This window comes from Taudactylus pleione, unplaced genomic scaffold (genome assembly GCF_031769625.1).
Source record: "Taudactylus pleione unplaced genomic scaffold, aTauple2 ptg000108l, whole genome shotgun sequence".
Taxonomy (NCBI): Eukaryota; Metazoa; Chordata; class Amphibia; order Anura; family Myobatrachidae; genus Taudactylus; species Taudactylus pleione.
Genome location: NW_028284510.1, coordinates 4,997,988 through 5,019,638, shown reverse-complemented (window position 1 = coordinate 5,019,638; position 21,651 = coordinate 4,997,988). Strand labels below are relative to the sequence as shown.

At 42.5% G+C, this 21,651-nt stretch overlaps 1 protein-coding gene across 1 annotated transcript in view; it reads left to right on the top strand.

The window, feature by feature from the left end:
• Nucleotides 1–462: 462 nt before the first annotated feature.
• The window catches only part of LOC148525482 (chemerin-like receptor 1), a 47,417-nt gene continuing 26,228 nt past the window's right edge, over nucleotides 463–21,651 (top strand). Inside the window, exons 1-2 of the mRNA XM_088470972.1 lie at nucleotides 463–914; nucleotides 19,713–19,777. The gene's annotated coding sequence lies outside the window, so the exon portion shown is untranslated. The remainder of the gene's footprint in view (nucleotides 915–19,712; nucleotides 19,778–21,651) is intronic.

Sequence of the window (21,651 nt, the reverse complement as noted above, 5' to 3'; positions counted from 1 at the left end):
TTATTATTATTATTATTAATTATTATTTATTATTATTATTTTATTTATTCATTTTTATTTTTATCTAATAGAGAAATCTAAATAAAATTCCTCAACAAAGAAATGTATTTATTGTCAAATCGAGATATTATGATATATATGGATTGATATTAATATTGATGTTTGTAGATGCAGACATATATATGTGCACATATATGAGTGCACGCATAGATAAGTAGATTGTTTTTATGTTGAGGTTATATATTTCTTTCTTTTTTTTTATTGATTCATTTAATTAGTATTTTCTATGCCATAAGTAGGTTCATATAGATATATGAACATACACAGAAAAAAACTTTTACCAAGCTATTGCAATTTAATAATATCTCACACTGATGAGTTAAATAACACACATGTGTTTCTTAATTGAACTGAATTTATAGAGGGTGATTGGACCCTCCACTGAATACACCCCTCTGAAGAAATCCATATGGGAAGAAACGCATTAGAGAACTTACATTCGTTGTCTCAGAGCACTGAAGTGAAATTTACTCTGCCTGCCAGTAGCGCTGTCCGGTGAATGAGATTGTCTTAGATTGTCGGCTTTGGAAACAGCCTATTTGATGCTGCTGCGGTTCCCATTGGGGACTCAGCCTGGTCATATACGGAGGGCACCTCACACCGGCTGCCCATTTGAGGATGCAGAGAGCACGGACAGACATTGCACATGCGGGAGACCGGACCCTCAATATTGCTCCACCGTTGGAGTACAAGTGAGAGCAGGTGGATATTGCCATATGAGGAGATGTTAATCTCCACACCATATAACTCCCACCAGAGAGAAGGTGAAAAATCATTGCCGGCTAGATTGGGAGCTCCCAGCCGCCTACCTGGAAGGTAGTGATTTCTACTATTTTTTTAAAACTGCTGCAGCGGTGAGTAAAAAAACTTTTTTTTTTTCACCCATTAACATAATAGATATATCACACCTGCACCCGTTGGTCAAATTTTGGACATTGTACTAAACTGTCCATCTACTCAGGCATTACCTGATTTGGATACAAACTTGAGCATTATTAAAGTGTACTGTCTCCCACATTATGCAGATCAGAACGGATCCTAAAGAAACATACATTTGCTGATAAAACTTCACCATCTTTACCAGCTTAATATATTGAAGAATCAACATTGTTTCTTTTTAGCCTTGTACAATCAGTTACAATTTGACTGTTCTGACAAAATTGTTTTCTATTTTATTCATTGCAGTGCTCTCATTATACTAAAATCTTGGGTATATATATTTTTGATTCATTTCACATCAGTGTCATTTTTTATTTGCTTTTATCTTTATTCTTATCTATATTGTATATGTTTTTGATGTATTTCTATTCATTATGCATTGATACGGATATCATATAATTATTAAATTGATATATTTATTTATAGCTTTATGGCATAACTGTTTTTTATTTAATTTATTTGTCATTATTTATGATAGGTGATTTTTTATTATTTCCAATAAACTGGGTTTGGCACATAGTCATATATACAATCACAATTATGTACAGCTACTAATTTAGGTTTTCCACAGCGCTGTTAGTCTGTTCTTTAGCATAACTGTAATGTATCGTGTAGCAACCAACATTGGCTGAATTTAATTAATTAAAGCCATATTTGGTTCTATAACTGTTACAGAACAGTTATAGCATACAGTGACATATGGCAACAGAATGACTATTTCTAGTAACATATCACAATTAGAAAACATACAGTAAGTGCTATATAACTTCACTCACTGTATGAAACCAAGAATGATAAAAAATTGCAATGCTAGATCAACAGAAAGGTCTGTAACAAAATCATTAGGGGGAAACATCCAAACCACATTTTGCAAATTCACAATTGACACATAAACCACAATAACTTTCTTTTTCACCCACATCCCCCTTTCCTATAGCTCTAAATCTGCCTCCTGCATGTACAGTACACGCTTTAATACTTGGAGAGACAATATGAGAGGTAATTTTTTTTTTTTAATTCTTTTATTCATCAGAGTAATACAGCACTTATCCAACAAAAATAATGGTAAAATAAAAATAAAACACAAGCCCTTTAAGGGCCTTAGTACATCAATAGAACAACATACCTACATGAAAACAGTTCCTTCATAAAATAAAATCAGGACACAACAAACGGCATATTATTCAGAGCAATCTAGATATGGCAGGCACGCCCCCTAAATACTTTTTCAATCAAAGTAAACAAATCTTAACCTGTAACAGGTAAAGAGATAGGTGGGTCGTCGTACAATATCCTGGTTTCTTACCAAGAAGTATTTCTGAAACATAAGTAGATTTGGCGTCGTAGGTCCAGCGTAAAGGTATCTATAAAACTTTCCGAAAACTGGTAAAAAAAACAGCTATTTTGGTCTCTTTATGCATTGTGGTCTCTAGTCAATCCATTTGAAAAACAAAAAACAATTTGGCCCGAAATAAAGAAACTGATGGGGGATCTGCATGGGTCCACATCTGTAATATGCACTTATGAGCTACCGCAGAGACTATCAATAGTAGTTTTTTGCTATCTCTCCTACTGGAAACTAACGGCGGCAAAATGCCCATAATCGCCCATTCCGCTGATAATGGTAGGTAACTAAACATCTAGATGCAAATCTATTAACTGATGACCAGAATCTCCGTATAAGGGGACAGTCCCACATACAATGTTTAAAGTTTGCATCAGAGGTCCCACATTTAGCACAATTGCTAGTATCAGACAATCCCATAAGGAACCTGCAGTGGGGGGAGAGATATCCATTGTGATAAATATTATAGAACATTTCTCTGTAAATACTTGATGACAGCACTGATTGAGAATAGAGGAATGACCGTAATAAGCTTTCCATGGTAATATGGGGGAATACGGTACACCAAGTAGATAATCCCGTGGATATTTTAGAATGATCTAATGGAATCTGTAAAATTTTGTAGTGAAGAGAAATGACCCCTCTTCCACTCATAGGTCTAGCTAATAACAAGTCCAAAGAGTTGGACCAGTCTACTGGAGAGAAAGTACGTATTATAGAACTCACATAATGTTGTGCCTGATATAATGCCAGAGAGTGGGATTGAGGCAAACTATATTTTTCCACTGCTTCAGCCAACCGAAGGGGTCGACAATTCTCAGTGTCAACCAATGCTCGGACATAAGGGATCCCCTAATCTGGCCATAGCGAAAAAAGTACAGAAGCCTCCCCGTTTTGAAATTCAGGGTTTAATATCAGTGGAAGGAAAAGGAAATGATGGCAGTTTACATTTCTTTGCTGTCTAGCAAAGTGCCAAACTTGCCACGTAACCATCAGTAGGGGATTATTAATATTATCTTCGGATAACTCTTGTTTATGGGAGTTAAGGAACACCAATATATGTTGATCTGGTAGAAAAGATTGGTCTAGCTGTGAATTAGTATATAAATCAGTCTTGTGTATCCAATACCGTACATATCTCAAAACCCCAGCATGATTATACAATTTTATATTAGGTAAATTAATCCCTCCATTGGCCCGAGTCTGTTGAAGCTTCAGCAACCCAATGTGAGGTTGTTTATTCTTCCAGATAAACTCCAAAATATTTTATATAGAAATTTTTCATCTGCCTGTGAAAGCAAAATCGGTAACATGTGTAGGGGATAAAGTAGTTTAGGGAAAGAGATCATTTTTAGTAAGTGAATTCTACCTAGGTAAGATAACATAAGGTGACGCCAATGGGACAGTTCTCCCACCACCTCTCGAATGAGCGATTTCATATTGAGATCATATAAGTCTCCAATATAAAGTGGCAATTAAATTCCCAAATATCTAAGGGAAGTGGGGGCCCATACCACTGGATATAAATCACCCCAGTGTGGTTTCACTACAGAAACCAAATATAATGCCTCTGATTTATCTGGGTTAATACTGAAACCAGAAACTTTAGCAAAATCTGATGGCTTGTTGAATATTTTAGGCAGTGTTTGTTCTGGATCCGAAATGTAAGGTAGTAAGTCATCAGCAAAGGCCTGGACTTTAAGCTCTTGAGAACCCACTTGGATACCCTTAAAATCTGGCCAAGAATGGAGAATACGTAACAATGTGTCTAAAGCTATATTGAATAATACTGGCGACAGAGGACATCCCTGCCAAGTGCCTCTTGTCATTGTAATGGGGGAACTACAAGTGCCATTAATTATCAAAGTAGTAGTCGGTGAACCATATAAAAAACAAAACCGATCTGAGAAAGGCCTACCAAAATCTCGCATCTCAAAGATTTTAAGCAAGTGACTCCAAGACACTGTGTCAAATGCTTTTTCCACATCAAGACTCAAAAGCATTTCTTCCATATGGGACGGAGAGTTGGAGTGAGATACTATAGCTGATAGGGCCCTTCTAACCCCCTTTACCGAAAATCTACCACGTGTGAACAATAATTGATGGTGTGTTAGAATACAAGGTAGAAATAATTGGAGACGGTTGGCCATGATTTTAGTCAGGATTTTAAAGTCCTGATTCAAGAGTGTAATAGGCCTATAGGATGTGACTAATTCCGGATTCTTAGAAGGTTTGGGTATAACTATGGTGTACGCTCTATTAAAATTTGGAAAATGTAAGCGGTTCTCTAATATACCCTTATACAGGGTAGTAAGAAATGGGACTAATTGGGGTTGCAATATCTTATAGTACTCCCCTGAAAAACTGTCGGGGCCCAGAGATTTGTTATTATGGAGGTGAGAAATAACCTCAGAAATCTCCATCTCCGTTATATCCTGAGTCAGAATTTCCCTCTGGGTAGGAGAAAGTTTCGGAAGCTTTGCCTACTTTAACAGATCCCAGTGTAAACTAGGGAGTTCTGGAGGAGCTCTATACAAAGACTCATAATAATCTTGGAATGTGGATACTATAGCAGGGGTGGACACCAAGTGGGCAGATGTAGTGGGATGGCATAATGTCTTGATGGTTTGTCGAGTACTGTGTATTTTCGCCATGTTAGCCAATAATCTTCCAGATCTAGTAACGATTTTTTGCGTAATCTGTTTGGGTCCGAGCATTGGTCAATAGAAAGCTCTCAGCAATTGTTGCTGTTGTTTATAAATCTCAAAATTATTATCAAAGGGGTCAGTCTCATAGGAGCTATAAACTACATGCATAGCACTATGTAAGATATCATATTTACCTCTGTATTCCCATCTCTTCCTAGCAAGATAAGCCAATATATGACCTCTCATTACTGCCTTGGAAGTTTCCCAGAAGAGAACTGAATCCTCCCAATGCTCTAGATTGTCATCAACAAACTCCATCCACTTGGATTGGAGATATTGTTTAAAGTGATCTGATTGGCCAAGAAAAGACGGGAACCTCCAAAATCCGCACAACACTCCAGAGAACCTAGGCCCTCATTCAGAGCCGTACGCTCTGAGCAGAGCGCACGCTCTGAATGAGGGCCGGGCTCCATTTTCATGGAGCGTCCTCCTGGACGCTCGTATAGCTGTGGGTCACCACCCACAGGCTATACGAGCGTGCATTTTGATGGCCGCGATGGTCGTGACCATCGCGACCATCGAAATTGCGAGCCGGAGCCTGCGGTTGAGGTTTTCAACCGCAAGCTCCGGAGTGATTTTGGCTCTATCAGAGCCAAAATCACTCCCACTGACATCACTAGTGATGTCAGTGGGCCGGCTTCTGACGGGAGGCGTTCCCGTGGGAACGCCCCCGTCAGGGAGGCACGCCCCCGGCACGCCCACCAAAGGGGGCGTGCTGTCAATCAACATTGACAGCACGCCCCCTTTGATCGGACACAACGAGCGAAGGAAAGTCCTTCGCTCGTCGTGTCTGGCGCATGCGCACGACGGAGCTCCCTCCGTCGTGCGCATGCTCAGTGCAGACCATCGACCCACTTGCGAGCGGACAGCCGCTCGCGAGTGGGTCTGAATCAGGCCCCTAGTCTGAATATCTACTGAGATTTGAGCATGATCAGATATGACTATACTATGGATATCACATGAATGTACCGAGGGAATCAATCTGTCATCTACCAATAAAAAGTCAATTCAGGAAAAGGATCTGTGTACCCGATAATGGTAAGAATGGGTCCTGTCAGTAGGGTTGAGGAGATGCCATATGTCACATAGGCCATGAAGTGAGAGTAATAACCCCACACCCCCCATTCCTAATATTGGTAAAGGGTTTGATAATCTAGACCTATCCAATGTCTCACTAGCTACCCCATTAAAGTCTCCCCCCACCAGCAGGTTCAGAGTAGGATGACCCAAAAGTAAATTGGAGATTGCATGGAAGAAATCTAAATTGGGATAGTTAGGGGTATAGATGTTAAGGAGAGTGTAAGGTTCACCATTTAAAAGCACATCCAGCAAGACATATCGACCCTCCGGGTCACACTCTGCACTAATAATAGAATAGTCTAAGCGTTTATGAAACACCACAGCCACTCCCCTTTTTTTAGTAGTAAAGGAAGCTGAAACGCATTCCTTAATCCAAGAGCTCGTCGTAAACACATGTCATCTGAATGCGCCCAGTGAGTCTCTTGTAAACATGCTATATCTGATCCTAGTTGTTTAAGATGCGTAGCCACCTGTCTACGTTTGATAGGGGAGTTTAGCCCACGCACGTTCCAAGATACCACGCGGATAGAATTATGAACCATCGAGGTCTGGGCAGAGTCAGTAATTAAAGACATTTATGCTAATTAACCCCAATCTAAGAAATTAACCCATGCAGATATTATAAACCACCATGCCATCCTCCCATCCCAGCGAAAAGCCAAAAACACCAAAAAAGGGGTGCCCTCTGCCAACTCCAGACAAAACCAAGTACAGACGTGAACAAGATTACAATATAATACCATTAAAATAAATTTTAGCTCTGAAAAACTCCATTTTCTATTTTCCTCCAAACATACAAAGGAGGAAACATGTATATTGATACATGATTCCATAACACAAAAATAGAAGTCAATAACAAAAATAGGAAAAACCTGATCCCAGAACCTAGGGAATCTGGTATCCCATAACATAATCCTATATAAAATAGAACAGTACACTATATGTGTCCCTCTTTTGAAAACAAAAAACTAGAAATATCAGTATATCAGGTATTTATCCCCGCTGAACTAGCAGAGCAGACGGGCAGAGAGTGTACATATGTCCTGGCCTTATCAAGATCATCAAACATACGGACCGCTCCATCCACAGTAATTTTCAATTTTGCGGGGAGTAGCAAAGCAAAGTGAATGTGGTTATCAAAAAGTATTTTACAGAGTGGGGAGAATTATTTTCTTTTTTGAGACACTGCTGCCGAAACAGCAAAAGTCTATGACTATCTATAACCGGGGAACCCTGACGTCTATAGGAGCGAAGTACCAGCGCCTTATCTCTGAAGTTAAGATATCTAGCTATAACTGGACAGGGCCTTGAAACATTAGTGGATCTCTCTGGTCCCAATCGATGTGCTCGTTCAATAATCATGGGAGGAGACATCTGGGTTATGCCTAAGGTGGTGTTGAGATCATTTGCAAATATTCAATTAAAGCGAACCCCTTCACATTTTCTGGAATACCTAAAAATCGGAGGTTATTCCGTCGGTTCCTATTCTCTAAATCATCTATCTTATCTAGGATAGCCTTAATAGGATCTCCTTGTGAGGTGGAAGACGATTGGAGAGCCGACGCAGTGTCTTCAACATCACCCGTACATTGTTCTACTGCATCAAGTCTCTTCTCATGAGACTCTATTTGAGATACCACTGACGTAAGAGTGGAACTAAATTCTTTAAATTGTTGCTCCATCAGGGGTTTAATGACCAGCAACATCTCTTAGGCTGCTGCCGTAGCAGATGGGCCAGCCAAAAGCACAGAGTGCTGAGTATCCTCACCTAAGGCCAGAATGGGTGATGATGGGGGGGTGACGGAGGGGCCAGGAGAATTAGAAGGGGAAGACATCGTGGAAGCAGGCAGTTTTGCTTGTGATATGGTGTTCTTAACAGACTTCCTGGTCATAGTGAAATATTTGTGCATACCCAAGGTAACCACAGTAAAAGAAATATAGGTTGTAGAGGGACTTACAACATCAAATCAAAAATAACACATTATAGCATGACTTAACATTATAGTCGGTGGTATTTCAAGATAAGAATTAACCCAAATATATTGGTAACAATACGAAATATAAAATAACAAGTACACCACTTCTGCCTCTAGATGGTGTTAAAGGTATGGTACTAAGTATGATCACAGCAATTACTGTGACAGTCTCAAATATATAATTCTGCAAATGTCCACCTCACATTTTTTGAAACTAATATTCAGGTTTTCAAATATCAGCAATAATAAAAATAAAAACTAAAAGGAGGCAGATCAGGTAGGGAAAAATACAAACGGAAAAGGAAAGATCATACACACACACAAAAAAAATATAGGGATCCAGAAAAATAAATAAATAAACAAAAGGGTCAGCAGATATTAGAAAAACTGACTTTAACCCCAAGAAATAGGGTCATCTAGGCAGTGGGAAGGAGCCTCTCCAAGCCACGTACGTTTCTTCAGGCTACATGAGAATGGTGGTAATGCACACTGAGAAGGGGTATTCAGGAGCAGGGCAGGATCCACTAAAACTGGAGCCCCGATTAGAGGAATCCCAGGATCGGTCCCTCCAGAAGGAAGCAGACTACGTCAGGCAGTGGTAGCGGTGTGGCCAAGCCAGATCCCAGCAGCAAAGACAGCACAGCCAACACAAATTCTCACCAGCGGAGGGGACCAGGTGGGACCAAAGGTGGCAGCAGGTCACCAGGTCCAAACCATCTAGAAAGGCCAGACGAATCCAGGGGCCGACTGCAAGCAGACCACCTCCGCACTCCCGAGGTCTCCGGCAGCTCAACAATGTCCGCCACACAGGAGGAGAAAGCCGCTCCGCTCAAGAGGGCTGCAGAGGCAAACCAGTATCCGTGTCCCATCGGCAAAGCAGGGCAAGATCCAGCGTCTGCACCCACAATCCAGGCAGGCCAGGTAAGTTGATGCTGTGGGGCCCGGCACCTCAGCCGGTCGCCAGTATGTTTCACCTCCATGGGTATTCCCCCAGGGGAGCTCCAAGGCTTCAGCTAGGCTGGAGGTAATGCAGCCAGTCTCCGGTCAGCCTGCTTGTAGGGGACTGGTGTAGCCCAGGTGATTCTCCGTCTCCAAGGCAGGAGCACCCTCGCCGACAAGATGGCGACCAAGTTAGGTGCTCAGCAGCGTGAGCTGACTCTGGGGATAAATGTTAGCCAGGTGAATGAAATGGCCTAGACTACACTCCCTGCAGGGTCTCCTAGGCTTCCAGCGCATGTTGATATAAATAGACCCCCCAGACAATTCTTTGCTAAGGGTCTAACAGGGATTAGATCTGAGGAGCCCAAATAAAATGCGGCCACATATGAGGCCCGCCCATCGGAAGTCCAAGAGGTCATTTTTATAACAACATCTCCACCCAGTGGCCCACTTATGAAAGCAAATGTAAGGTGTACAGCATATGTGTACTAGTATTTTGGACATGTCAGTCTCTGCATCACTAGCTAATGTGCCCGCAATTTTTTCCCACTACTCTTCTGTCTCACTCAACTCCCATCTCCCTTTCTCTTATCTCTGTCCACTGTCTCTCATCTCTTTAACCCTCATCCTCATCTACCTGCCTCTCAACTCTTTCCCCCAAAATTTCCCTATCTCTGATCTTTGCCCCTCCACCTCTGTGTCCATCATCTCTCTCTCTCAGCCCACCATCTCATTGCATTTGATCTCTGCTCCCTCATCTCCCTGTCTCTCATGTCAAACCTCTGGTCTCTTTTTCTCTCATCTCTGACCCTAGTCTCTGCTTCTCTAATCTCTGTCCCCCATATCCCTGTCTCTCATCTGTCTCCCCCTCTCCTGTTTCTCTGTTTCATCTCTGACTCCCTCACCAAATATCACACTGTTTCTATTCTGTGTCATCCTCACATTCCATCTTCTTTGTCTCTTATCCCAGCCCCCTCACTTCCCCATCTCCCTGTTTCCCATCTCCCTGTCTCCCACACTGACCAACTCCATGTCTCTCATCTCTGTCCCCCTCACTACACATCTCCATGTCTCTTATCCCAGCCCCCTTACTTCCCCATCTCCCTGTCTCCCATCTCCCTGTCTCCCATCTCCCTGTCTCCCATCTCCCTGTCTCCCATTTCCCTGTCTGCCACACTGACCAACTCCCTGTCTCTCATCTCTGTCCCGCTCACCACACATATCCCTGTCTCTCATCTCTGCCCCCCTCATTTCGTATTACTGTCTCTTGTATCTGCCACTCTCATCTTTGTCTCGCTCAAACCATCATCTCATTGCCTTTGATCTCTGCTCCCCCATCTCCCTGTCTCTTATCTCCAATGCCACGTCTCTGTGTCAATTGTCCCTGGTCTATGTATCTCTTATCACAACACCCACAACTCTGCCTCTTATCTGTGTCTCCCTCCCCCTGTCCTGTTTCTCTGTCTCGCATCTCTGTCTCCCTTGCCAAACAACTCTCTATCTCTCTTCACTGTCCACCTTACATTCCCACATCCCTACCACTTATCTATTCCCCCTCCACTTTCAGGTCACCCTGACTCCCATTACTGGGCCTAATTCAGACCCGCATGCGAGCTCTGAGCGCTCGCAAGCGGGTCGATGTTGGCCCAGTGCACATGCGCCCGACGGACGCGGCTCCATTGTGCACAAGACATAGATAGCGACGGGCAAGCCATCGCTATGGGTCTCGCTATAAAGGGGGCGTGCTGTCGATGGTGAGTGACAGCACGCCCCCTTTGGTGGGCGTGCTGGGGGCGTGACTGGCCAGACGGAGGCATTCCCATGGGAAATCCTACCGGCTGGGGCCGTCCCCACTGACATCACAAGTGATGTCAGAGGGAGTGCTTTCGGCTCTGATAGAGCCAAAAGCACTCCAGGGCTTGCGGCAATGAGACCCTACCACAACGGTTTAGTCACAAGCCCGATGGTCACGATTGTCTTGACCATCATGACGATCTTTTTGGCCACTCGCTATAGCTGTGTAGCTATAGCACGGCCCTGATTCAGAGAGAGCACTCTGGGTCTGATTCTGACCCACTGGCGAGCGCTGTACACTTGCAAGCGGGTCAATGGTGACGAAGTGCACATGCGCATGACGGAGGGAGCTCCGTCGTGCGCATGCGCGAGACCCGGCGAGCGACGAGGAAGCTGTCTCTCGGGGTCTCACACCAAAGGGTGCGTGCTGTCGATGGTGACTGACCGCACTCCCCCTTTGGTGGGTGTGCCGGGGGCATGGCTGCCAGATGGAGGCTTTCCCATGCGAACGCCTACCGTCTGAGTCCGGCCCCACTGACATCAGTAGTGATGTCAGTGGGAGTGATTTTGGCTTTGATAGAGCCAAAATCACTCCTGGGCTTGCGGCAGTGAGACCCTACCGCAGGGTGTCGTCACAAGCCCGATGGTTGCGATGGTCTTGACCATCATCATGGACGCTCGCTATAGCTGTGGGTGGTAAGCCACAGCTATGCGAGCGCCCATGAGGCCGCTCCAAAAACAGGTAGGAGGGCCCTGATTCAGAGCGAGCGCTCTGGTCAGAGCGTTCGGCTCTGAATCAGGCCCTCTGTCAGAGCGTTCGGCTCTGAATCAGGGCCATAGATTGTAAGCTCCACTAGGGCACTGACATGAATGGCCAAATATTCTGTGCGTGCTATACTGTATGAATAACTGGTAATAAATGGATGGATCCCATAACACAGTTTTGCAAAACAACTAATACTGATTAATAAAGTGATCCTATTTTAATAAAAGTGTATCATTTCCTACAATTCAACAGTGAATAAAAAATTAACAGATAATGGACAAAACAATTAAACTGAAATAAATTATTAATTAGTGAACAATGAATTGCCAGAGCCGATTCCCAAACATATTCTTGGTCCCAGGTTGAAAAAGTTTAAATCTATCCTCATTGTTACATAATAAACTAAAAATGCAATTGTGCAGCTCCAATTAAATTTCACCAGAGGTCAAGTATAACTTTTTGGATTTACATACATTTGCTTCCTTCAGTGGGACTGCATAAAGGTTGTAGATAGTGGCACAGACTATATAAACATCATTTAGGTGGCACTTATCTGTTTTCAGAAGGATCACTTGCCAATAGTTGGAAACTAGGCTTACACGTCAGGTGGAACAAAAGTACTCCAGTCATTAGGAGTTTCAAAAATAACCTCATTAAAGAATTGTATGTTCTGTATTATTACCCTATACATGCCATTACTGTAAGTCTCTAAGCATGCTTCTCAGTACATAGCCGTTCATCTTCCTGTCCAATACTTAGGACGTCATTCAGAGCCGCTTGTAAGCGGCCGTACGCTCGTTCCGAGCGATGTTCGTCCATCTGCGCATGCGTACGGTTTGTAATACGCATGCGCGTACCAGTCAGTGCGGCCGAAAATCGTTTGTTCGCTATATAGCGGATCCCTGCTATTTTGAGTGACAGGAGGAGGCGTATGTGGGTGGTAACAGGGGAAGGTGCTTGAAAAAGGGGAGTGGAGATCAGAACGCAGGCATGCTTAAAGGTCAAAACGGGCGTATTATGGGTGCGCATAATTAATACAGCAGCGTCATTGACCACGTCACTTGGTTGTTTTATAGTCAGAACTGCTCGCAATATAGTGGTAGGAAAAACCAGCCACAAGAATAGCGAGCAGTTCATACGCTGATCGATGTACTTGATTAATCTATTAAATAGTGGACATGACGTATGATGCAAGCGGCCAGGGGGCATTTTTTTCAAAATAACGACAGCATGTTTTGATCGCTCGTTCAGACCTAGAGGCGTCAACAGACCGCAAAGAGCGAATGGTTAATTTAAATAGCCACCCCCTTTTTCTGAGCGAGCGCAAATAGCGTCCGGCTCTGAATCAGACCCTTAGACCATATATATATATATATATATATATATATATATATATATATATATATATATATATATATACACAGTAGGCTATCCATGTTGGGTCTTGCTCACAGAACACAGAATTGCATCACATCCCCTGTTAGAAAAGCAAAGTAAATATACTCCAAAAAGTCCAAGACAGCATGCCCATGGGTATATATACACATCAGGGGCTTCTTTAGAGAGGAGGGGGCCTGTGTGCATCCCCCTCCTCTCACCCTGGCGGCCAGCAACCGACTGACACGGCTGGCTGGCCACCGCAGAATCAGTAGACTCTGGGCACTAGAGTGTGCCCGGAGTCTACAGCACATGTGCAGATCGCACCACACACCCTTCACCCATTATAGATATGCCCAGTGGCGGACTGGGGTATGAAGGACCCACCGGGGGAATGCAGTGATTGGAGCCCATACTTAGAGGTGTGGCCAGGCTCCAGAAGGGGTGTGGCTAGCCGTCTAACCATTAGAAAGTGCATAGTCTGGGCCCCTTTAAAAATATATATACAGTATATACTGTAGTAAATACTGCTAGTGCATGCATAATAATGTACCAGATTAATAACAGCAATAGTTTGTATAAAATAGACCATAGTCCTGTGCAGTATATTTTAACATATGTATAATGTATAATTCAAGTGCACAGTCAGGAACCTGATCCCTAAAGGAGTGGGTGGGCCCTCAGACAATGGGGCCCACCGGGGGGATTCCGCTGTATCCCTGTGGGCCAGTCCGACCCTGGATATGCCCCTGGGTGACACAAAGACCTGGTTCAGTCCAAGTGTTCATCCTTCATTCACTCACAGTAACTCTTTTTAATCGTACCCCTAATCTCACTCACCGGAGCACAAAGGACACATGCATGAAACATCCCCGGCCCTATTCACATTGTGGGGGCTGCCTGCAGATGGCCCCTGTGCTCTGTAGGCAGAAGCACATCGCTGTCACCCACCCTGCACAGACAATGAGCAGTCACACACTCAGATAACAGAGTGACAGACTTACCAGGCCAGCCAGCCAAAGAGGGACTAACATGGTTACGGTTAAAGAAAAGGGGTGGCCCTGGCAGGTGGTTGTGCTGCCTCAGCCCACAGCAGGAATATGGCCGCCGATCCATCCCAAACGTGGACCGCAGCCCCCAGTCTCCCACACTAAGGCACACACCCCCAGCCCTGTTTGTGTGCTGCGACTTGATGTCATGAAGTAACGATGCTCCTTCCAAGCAAAGGAGCCATCCCTTTAAAGTGCAGTGCAGCTGTGTCACAGTGACACAGACTGCCAGCGGTCCGTCCCAAACTCTGCTTCCTGCCTGTGTATTTAAATAATAAATTAGCATGGTATTAGCCATGGCCAATGTGCTCTCCACTATGTGGCGCCCTACTCAGCTGTGTATCAGGCATAGCTATAGAACTGGCAGACACAGGATTTTTATGAAGAGGGGGTTACACACACACACACACACACACACACACACACACACACACACACACCTCTCTTAGGGATGGCCATCGACCATCTGTGATTCAAAGTCATCGATGGTTTATGACCAAAGTCGAATGTATTAGTTTTTGAAATCAATGGAGGAGAGCCAGACGGTTTCCCTCCATCGATGTAAAAGCATAACTGAATGTTTTTTTTCTTTAACTCCTGCCGGGGTACGGAGCATAACTCTGCCCCCCGGCACCCGCGAAGCCGTGTCAGTCGGTTGCTGGCCGCCAGGGTGAGAGGAGGGGGATGCACACAGGCCCCCTCCTCTCTAAAGACAGGGATGACCATAGGTTGGTGAAATCATCAATGGTCATCCAGTAAATAGTTTGTAACTATTGATGGTTACTTGCTATTTTAACATCGATGGTAGCCAGTGATGGTTACACTACTGATTGCTATCCCTAGCCCCTCTACTCAGGGCAAAATGCAGCATTTTGCGCATTAATTGGGATGGTCCAGGCCAAATGATTCAAGTCTATTGGAATTGTGTCATATTGGCTCTGCCCTCTCAGAGCGGCAATTTACTGCATGGGGGGCTTAAGAACATGGTGCTGCTCTGTACTGCAGTCTGTCACAAGACTGGAGGTTTTGTATGCAAGAGTGTGTGGCTGTTGGTGTCACCCCCTTAGAGGATGGCTCTCACCCCCCGTGCCAGGGTAATGACGCCACTGGTGAGTAGGAATGCAAGTGGCGAGTAGGCATAAGTGGCGAGTAGACATGCAAATAGTGTGTAGATGTGTAAGTAGTGATAAGGTGCACATGACTCACTTTATTTGCAGTGAGCGAGGTCACATCACCAGGCTGTGTATGGTGTAGAGCATGGTTGTGCTAGATTGACACCGTACATAACTGTATAACATTGGTAACTTTTTTGATTTTATTAGATTCCAGAAAAACTATAGTCACAATATTTCAAAATAAACTTTACTTTAAAAAATATATCTGCAAAAGTCTTGTTCAATAAACTTGTTACATAAAAATATCTCCCTTTCATCTTTTAGACATACGCACATTCAAGGATCAGAGTACTACATTGCCAAGATTTTCATAGGACCTTGGACCTCATTCAGAGTCGGTCGTTGCAGCCGCACGGTTGTATGGCCAATGACCGCAAATTCCGATCGTACGGCAGGTCGATCAAAAACAAAGTGACACCCATTCATTAGCACTGCACCTCCTCTACCTACCGACTGATCTGATCGAACGAACGAAACAATCGTAGTCAGGCGCTGTCAGTCATTGTATGCTAATTATGTTGATGTTTGCCACCGTATGTGTTGTTTTGATGGTCACATGTCATGTTTTCATGGACTATCGATCAGCTTGTTATAAGCTTGTTGTCAATTATCTAATTAAGAGTGTTTAACTCTTGCTGTTCTTTAAAATGAGTTTTTATCATGTGTCAATAAACTTTATTGTTCATTTCGTGTGTGTTTTCTCCGTTCTCTTTTTTTTAACACAATTTAAAAAACAAAGTAAAATTTATTATCTGTGAATGTACTATTGATAAGTGTGTTATCTTTAAAAATACATGTGCATTTTGCGTTAGGATCATTTGCACTCTTATGGTTGCAACTGCACACTGCGTGTTGTAGCCAATCAAATGTGACCTTATTTTTCTGGCCACATGATTAAAGGATTGGCCAATAGTGGTTTTTTTTGGAAACTGTGTAAATATTTTAGCCAATCATCTATTTTGTACCCCATGTATATTTCATGTTTTCTGAAAAATCGCCAATTGCCATCATGAGAGCCGCGGCCTTTACCAGGAGAGAATTGCTGGTCCTGTTGAATATCCTGGACAGGCGGATTACGTCCACAGAGCCGCCCATTTCCAACTGCATAAAGGGGGCGGCCTATGCAGAGGTGAGGCGAGCCCTGAGATGTGCGGGATACAGGCGCAATATTGCGCAATTAGAGAGGCGCTGGTCTGATCTGCGCTGCCGGACGCCTGCACTCCTGATGAATTTGCGGGCACAACAACACAGACATAAGTATGCATTTGTTTTAAAGTAATAATTAGTGGACTGTTAAAAATGTATGTTATTTTAGTCAATGTTAAAAAACCCTTCTGTATGTTGTCCCTATTGTCCTGAATGTGTAAAGTGTACTTGTATTGTGTAGCCAAAATTCAAAACTAATATATATATATTTTTTTTCTGTTTCCATTTTAGAAGCACAGCGGAGACAGAGAAGGGCACGCAGAATGCAAAGAAATGCAGGTGCCAACCTGCAGCCCTCACCCTCCCATTCACCATCTCCTCAACCCAGCCATCAATCCACACCACCATCCCCACCACCATACTCCCCCAGTAACCCTCCCTCCCTCTTCCAATACTCCCAGAGTATTCCTCCCTCCCCTGCCCACTCATCCCAAATTTCCCAAATATCCCCTCCCTTGGATATTTCCTGCTCCATTTCCCTCCCACAATTCCCCCAACTCCAGATTTTTCCCCATCTCCGGCACCATCAACATCTGGGGTTGTGCCACAGGGTATGTGTTTAGTTGGTTTTTTTTTTTTGCTGTTTTTGTTATACATGTATTTGTAAACATTTTTTCCCATTGGTATTTTTTTTTGAAATTTCAGTATGGGTGTCAAAATCATTGCGCAGTAATGCAGTTTTTCAAAATTGCAACCTTATGTTTTATGCCTGGGCCTTTTTTTTGGGGGCGACCACAAAAATATAGGTCCTTTGGGCTTTTAAAAATGTTTTGTATTTTTTGGAAAAAATTATTACATTATGATTAGTATTTTAGAATGTTAAAAAACATGTCACACAACTTGGCAAGGTGCTAGTAACCAGACTACCCTTGCTAATGTTGTGGACACTGTGTTTAAAATGTACTAAGATGTAACTTCATTAGGAAAAGTGATGTTTGCCATAGCAAACAAACACATTGTATTTTAGGATTCTCCAGAACATTCTAGAAGTGAATATGTGCATTGTGTTTTAAGGATATGGCCATCATGACTTAAGAATGCACCTTCCATTATTTTTAACATAATCATAGGGGTTTTTGGCTTACGCTACATAGTTAGGGTTTCCAATTATTTTTACACCATAAAAGTATAAACCTATTAATAATGTTGTGTGTCATAAACTTTCAAACACACCCTAACATCATTGTGTTTACCCACTTTTTTGTACATTGAATAATGTGTAATGTTCAAATGTTTGTAATTTTTATTAAGTTTTTAAAACGAAAAAAATTGTTTCAGTCCACAGATCTAACCCACATCCTGAGGCAAATAAGGGACCAGCTGCGAAGCACAAGTGGCTATTTAATGCAGAGTTTGGAGGATTTTTAGTTTTTTTTTTTTATATTTGTTCATTTTTCTAAATAATATCTTACATTAAAGTTTTTGTTGTTCAAACATTTGTCCTCTTTTTTTAAAGAAATTAAAGGGTGTATTTCTGCATTTCAATTACTGTGTGAACAAAGCTAGGTGCCTTTCCATAGTGTAATAAATGCAAAAATGTATTAGTAAACCTTAAGAACATTTGCAGTAATGTAGTATTTTTTTAGGGGTTGGTATACATTATCCACCTCAAAATGGCTTTCATAAAAAAAAAGCATTTGTATTTAATTTTAAAAATTTATTAAATAACAAACATGTTTCCAACAGGCTTTTACTCGTAAAAAGAATTTCTGAACAGAATCACACATAAATGTCCTCAGGGTTTTGCCAAAGAAAACATCTGGCTTAGTCAGACATAAACAATAGTAAAAAAAAACAGATTTTTGATTGGAAAACATACTAATTAATAAAACAAAAGGCAAATTAACTAAACATGTTGGGGTATATCCGTGCTAAATTTGTTAGCACATACAGGCAATACCCTGTATGCACAAACATACAGGGTATTGCCAATGGGTTCCATTAGTTTTGCAGTTTTGGGAAGTGTTGTGATTTTGTTGGTAGGAAAAGAAAAAAAAAATTAGGTACACAATAAAATACATTTGCACTAAGTGTTAAAAAAAACAGGTCAATATTCTTACCTAAAAAAAAGTGAAACAACATAATCGCATCTGGCCCCCCCGACAGCATCACAACACCTTCCTCCGGGGGGCCATCCTCTGGCAAGGCATCCTCTGGCTGCATGGGTACTCGACTCCTTATTGCAATGTTGTGTAAAATCCCACACAGGACCACAATACAAGAAACCATATCCAGCGAGTACATGAGTGCACCACCAGAGTGATGGAGACACCGGAACCGGCTCTTTAAAAGGCCGATACAGTGCTCCACCCCCTGCCTGGTGGCAGTAAACGCGGCATTATATAGAGTTTGTGGCCCTGGTGTGGGAGTCAAATAAGGAGTCAGCAGCCAGGGCATGCAAGGATATCCACTGTCACCTGATGGAAATGGGACACCAAAAAATACAAAAATTGACCATGAAAACATGTTTACACTATTACTATAGCTACATACTGGATTTTTACTTACCAAAAAGCCACGCATCACCAGCTTGCAGTGTGCTTAATTTTTGCCAAATCCCTGAATGCTGGATCACGTACGCATCATGGCTGCAGCCTGGGAATTTGGCATTCAGGGAGAGGATCTGGAGGGAGGCATCACATAGCACCATTACATTTACGGAATGGAAATGTTTGCGGTTCCTATATATTTGTTCCCTGCTTGCAGGGGGCTGAAGTGCTATGTGAGTGCCATCCACTACCCCTATGACGTGTGGAAAGCCTGCAATTTCAAAAAACTTCTGCTTTACCACATCAAGGGCTTCTGTATCCAAAGGCATACTAATGAAATGTGCTATATGATTGAAGAATGCATCGAGCACACGCCTCAGGATCCGTAAAAATGAGGTCTGGGAGAGGCCACCCACCAGCCCCACAGTGGTTTGGAAGGACCCTGAGGCACAGAAATGTAACACTGCCAACAACTGTGTAAGTGGTGAGATTGCTGTAGGAATGTGAATCTAACTTTCTAGATCATTCTTTTTTATTGAAAGAGTGTCTAGGATAATATTTGGAGGCAGGCGATAAGTGGTTACAACCACATCATCAGGCATTCCAAAAAGGGTGACACGTGTTCTATATATCTTGGCCTCCTATGCCTACACCCAGCAGGAGGTTGGTGGGGGGCAACATGGCCACTATTAGCAGTCCCACATCGCTCTGTAAAGTTACATTTTTGTTTAAAATTGGTTCTCGAGAATGTTTTTTGATTATTTGTTCAAAAATACTTCGCTTTATAATAATGGTGCATATTCTTACAGGGTCAGGCAGTGCCATCTTCGGAAATCCTTACAGGTGTATTTGTTGTACGGTTGATTTTTTTAAGGTAAGAAAAAAACTTTATTTAAATTTTTTATTCAAAACCACTATTACTACTATTATTGTTAAAACAAACCTTAACTTTTAAATTGGTCAATATTAATTGTTGTTAAATTTTGGAATTTACATTTCCTAAATACAAAAAAAGCATTATTAAATGTTAAAAAAACGACACAAAAAAAAACATCAACTAAAAAAACAAAATTGTAGGTTGGTATAAATAGACACTTACCTGATTCAAGTACAAAATGGACTATTAAACACCTTTAAAAAATACATTTTAATTGTTATAAAATAATGTAAGGTTTATAGAACAAAATTACAATAAACAAAAAATGCAGTAGGCTGGCACACTTACTTGAGTCTACTAATAATGTTGGTTTTTTAAGGCTACAAAAGCACGGTCACCCAAACACAACAAGTAACTGGGTCAAACACAACAAGTAATGGGGTTTTGTAAATGTCTGCACCAAACAAATTTGTAAACCAAAAACCACCACCAAAAAAAAAAAACACCCACCAAATAAAAACCTAAAAAAAACACCCACCAAGAAAAAGGTACAAAAAAAAACACCACCAAAAAAAACCCAACCCACGCAGTGATTACGGAATGCAAGAAAGGTGTGCATTTGTAGATAAGCAAATAAGGATGCACGGGTAACCAATCCAGGGATGCGCTCACATCTAACCCAACCCACGCAGTGATTACGGAATGCAGGAAAGGTGTGCATTTGTAGTTAGGCAAATAAGGATGCACAGGTAACCAATCCAGGGATGCACTCACATCTATAAAATAGTCTACACAAGCAGTATTCTTCATGCTCTCTCACAGGTTTGAAAAATGTCAAGCGACGAGCATGGTGAGCAGAGGCCAACTGAGGCAGGTAAGTGCGAATCAAATTTTTTAAACAACACAAGAACAGTTCATATTTCCAAAAATAAACTTTTAAAATTTTATTTAATTTAAAAAATGTTGTAGGTGCTGGGAATCCAATTCTACCAGTAGAGGAGGAGGAGGTGGGCCCAAGCAGGCCAAGGCCAAGAAACCCTCCTTTTTCACGGATCAAGCTTGAGACATTGGTGACCATGATAATGGATAACCTTGTCCATGACCCAAGAAATATGGGGGCTGGAGCCAAACACAGGATTTGGGAGGAGATATCCAGGGCTGTTAATGGTTTGGGGACAACCTACAGAACCATGAAAGTCATTAAAATACGGTATGAAAATGATATTGTGAGTGTACTGAAGTCAAAAGCTTGATCTTATTTTAAAAAACTAACCCTTAAAAATGTCAAAATCACATTGACAGCTGGACGGATTTCAAGTACCAACTGAAGAGGAAGCTACGGAGTAGGGTGGACCATGCTGCGGGGACAACCATGCTGATGGTCCCATCCCTGAGGAGCTGGCCTTGACAAGGTTGGAGACGTTGGCTCAGGGATGTGTGACGGAAGAGGAGATAGTTGGCATGTCCACTATGGACACTGACATGGCCGACTTCAATGCTCCACATGTGCAAGAAGGTAAATTTTTTTTTGGAAGCCAAAAAGTATAAAGCTCAAACATGTATGCGGTTGTTTTTTTGGAAAAAATACTAATGTTTTTTTTTATTATTCCAGACTCAGAGGAGGTAGTGCCTGCTCCTGAGGTCAGGTCTGGGTCCAGCACAGATGGAGACTCTGCAGGGGAGGATCCTAGTACTCCATCTGGGGACCCTGTGGAGTCTACTCCAGGGCAACCATCAGAACGAGCAGTGCCTCTCCTCACCAGGTTGGTCTCCCAAACTCAGGAGAACACATGTGTTCTTCTGAGGATGGAGACCACTCTGGTGAGGGTGGCGGTGGCCCTGGAGACCATTGCTGGGGCCCTAGATCGTTT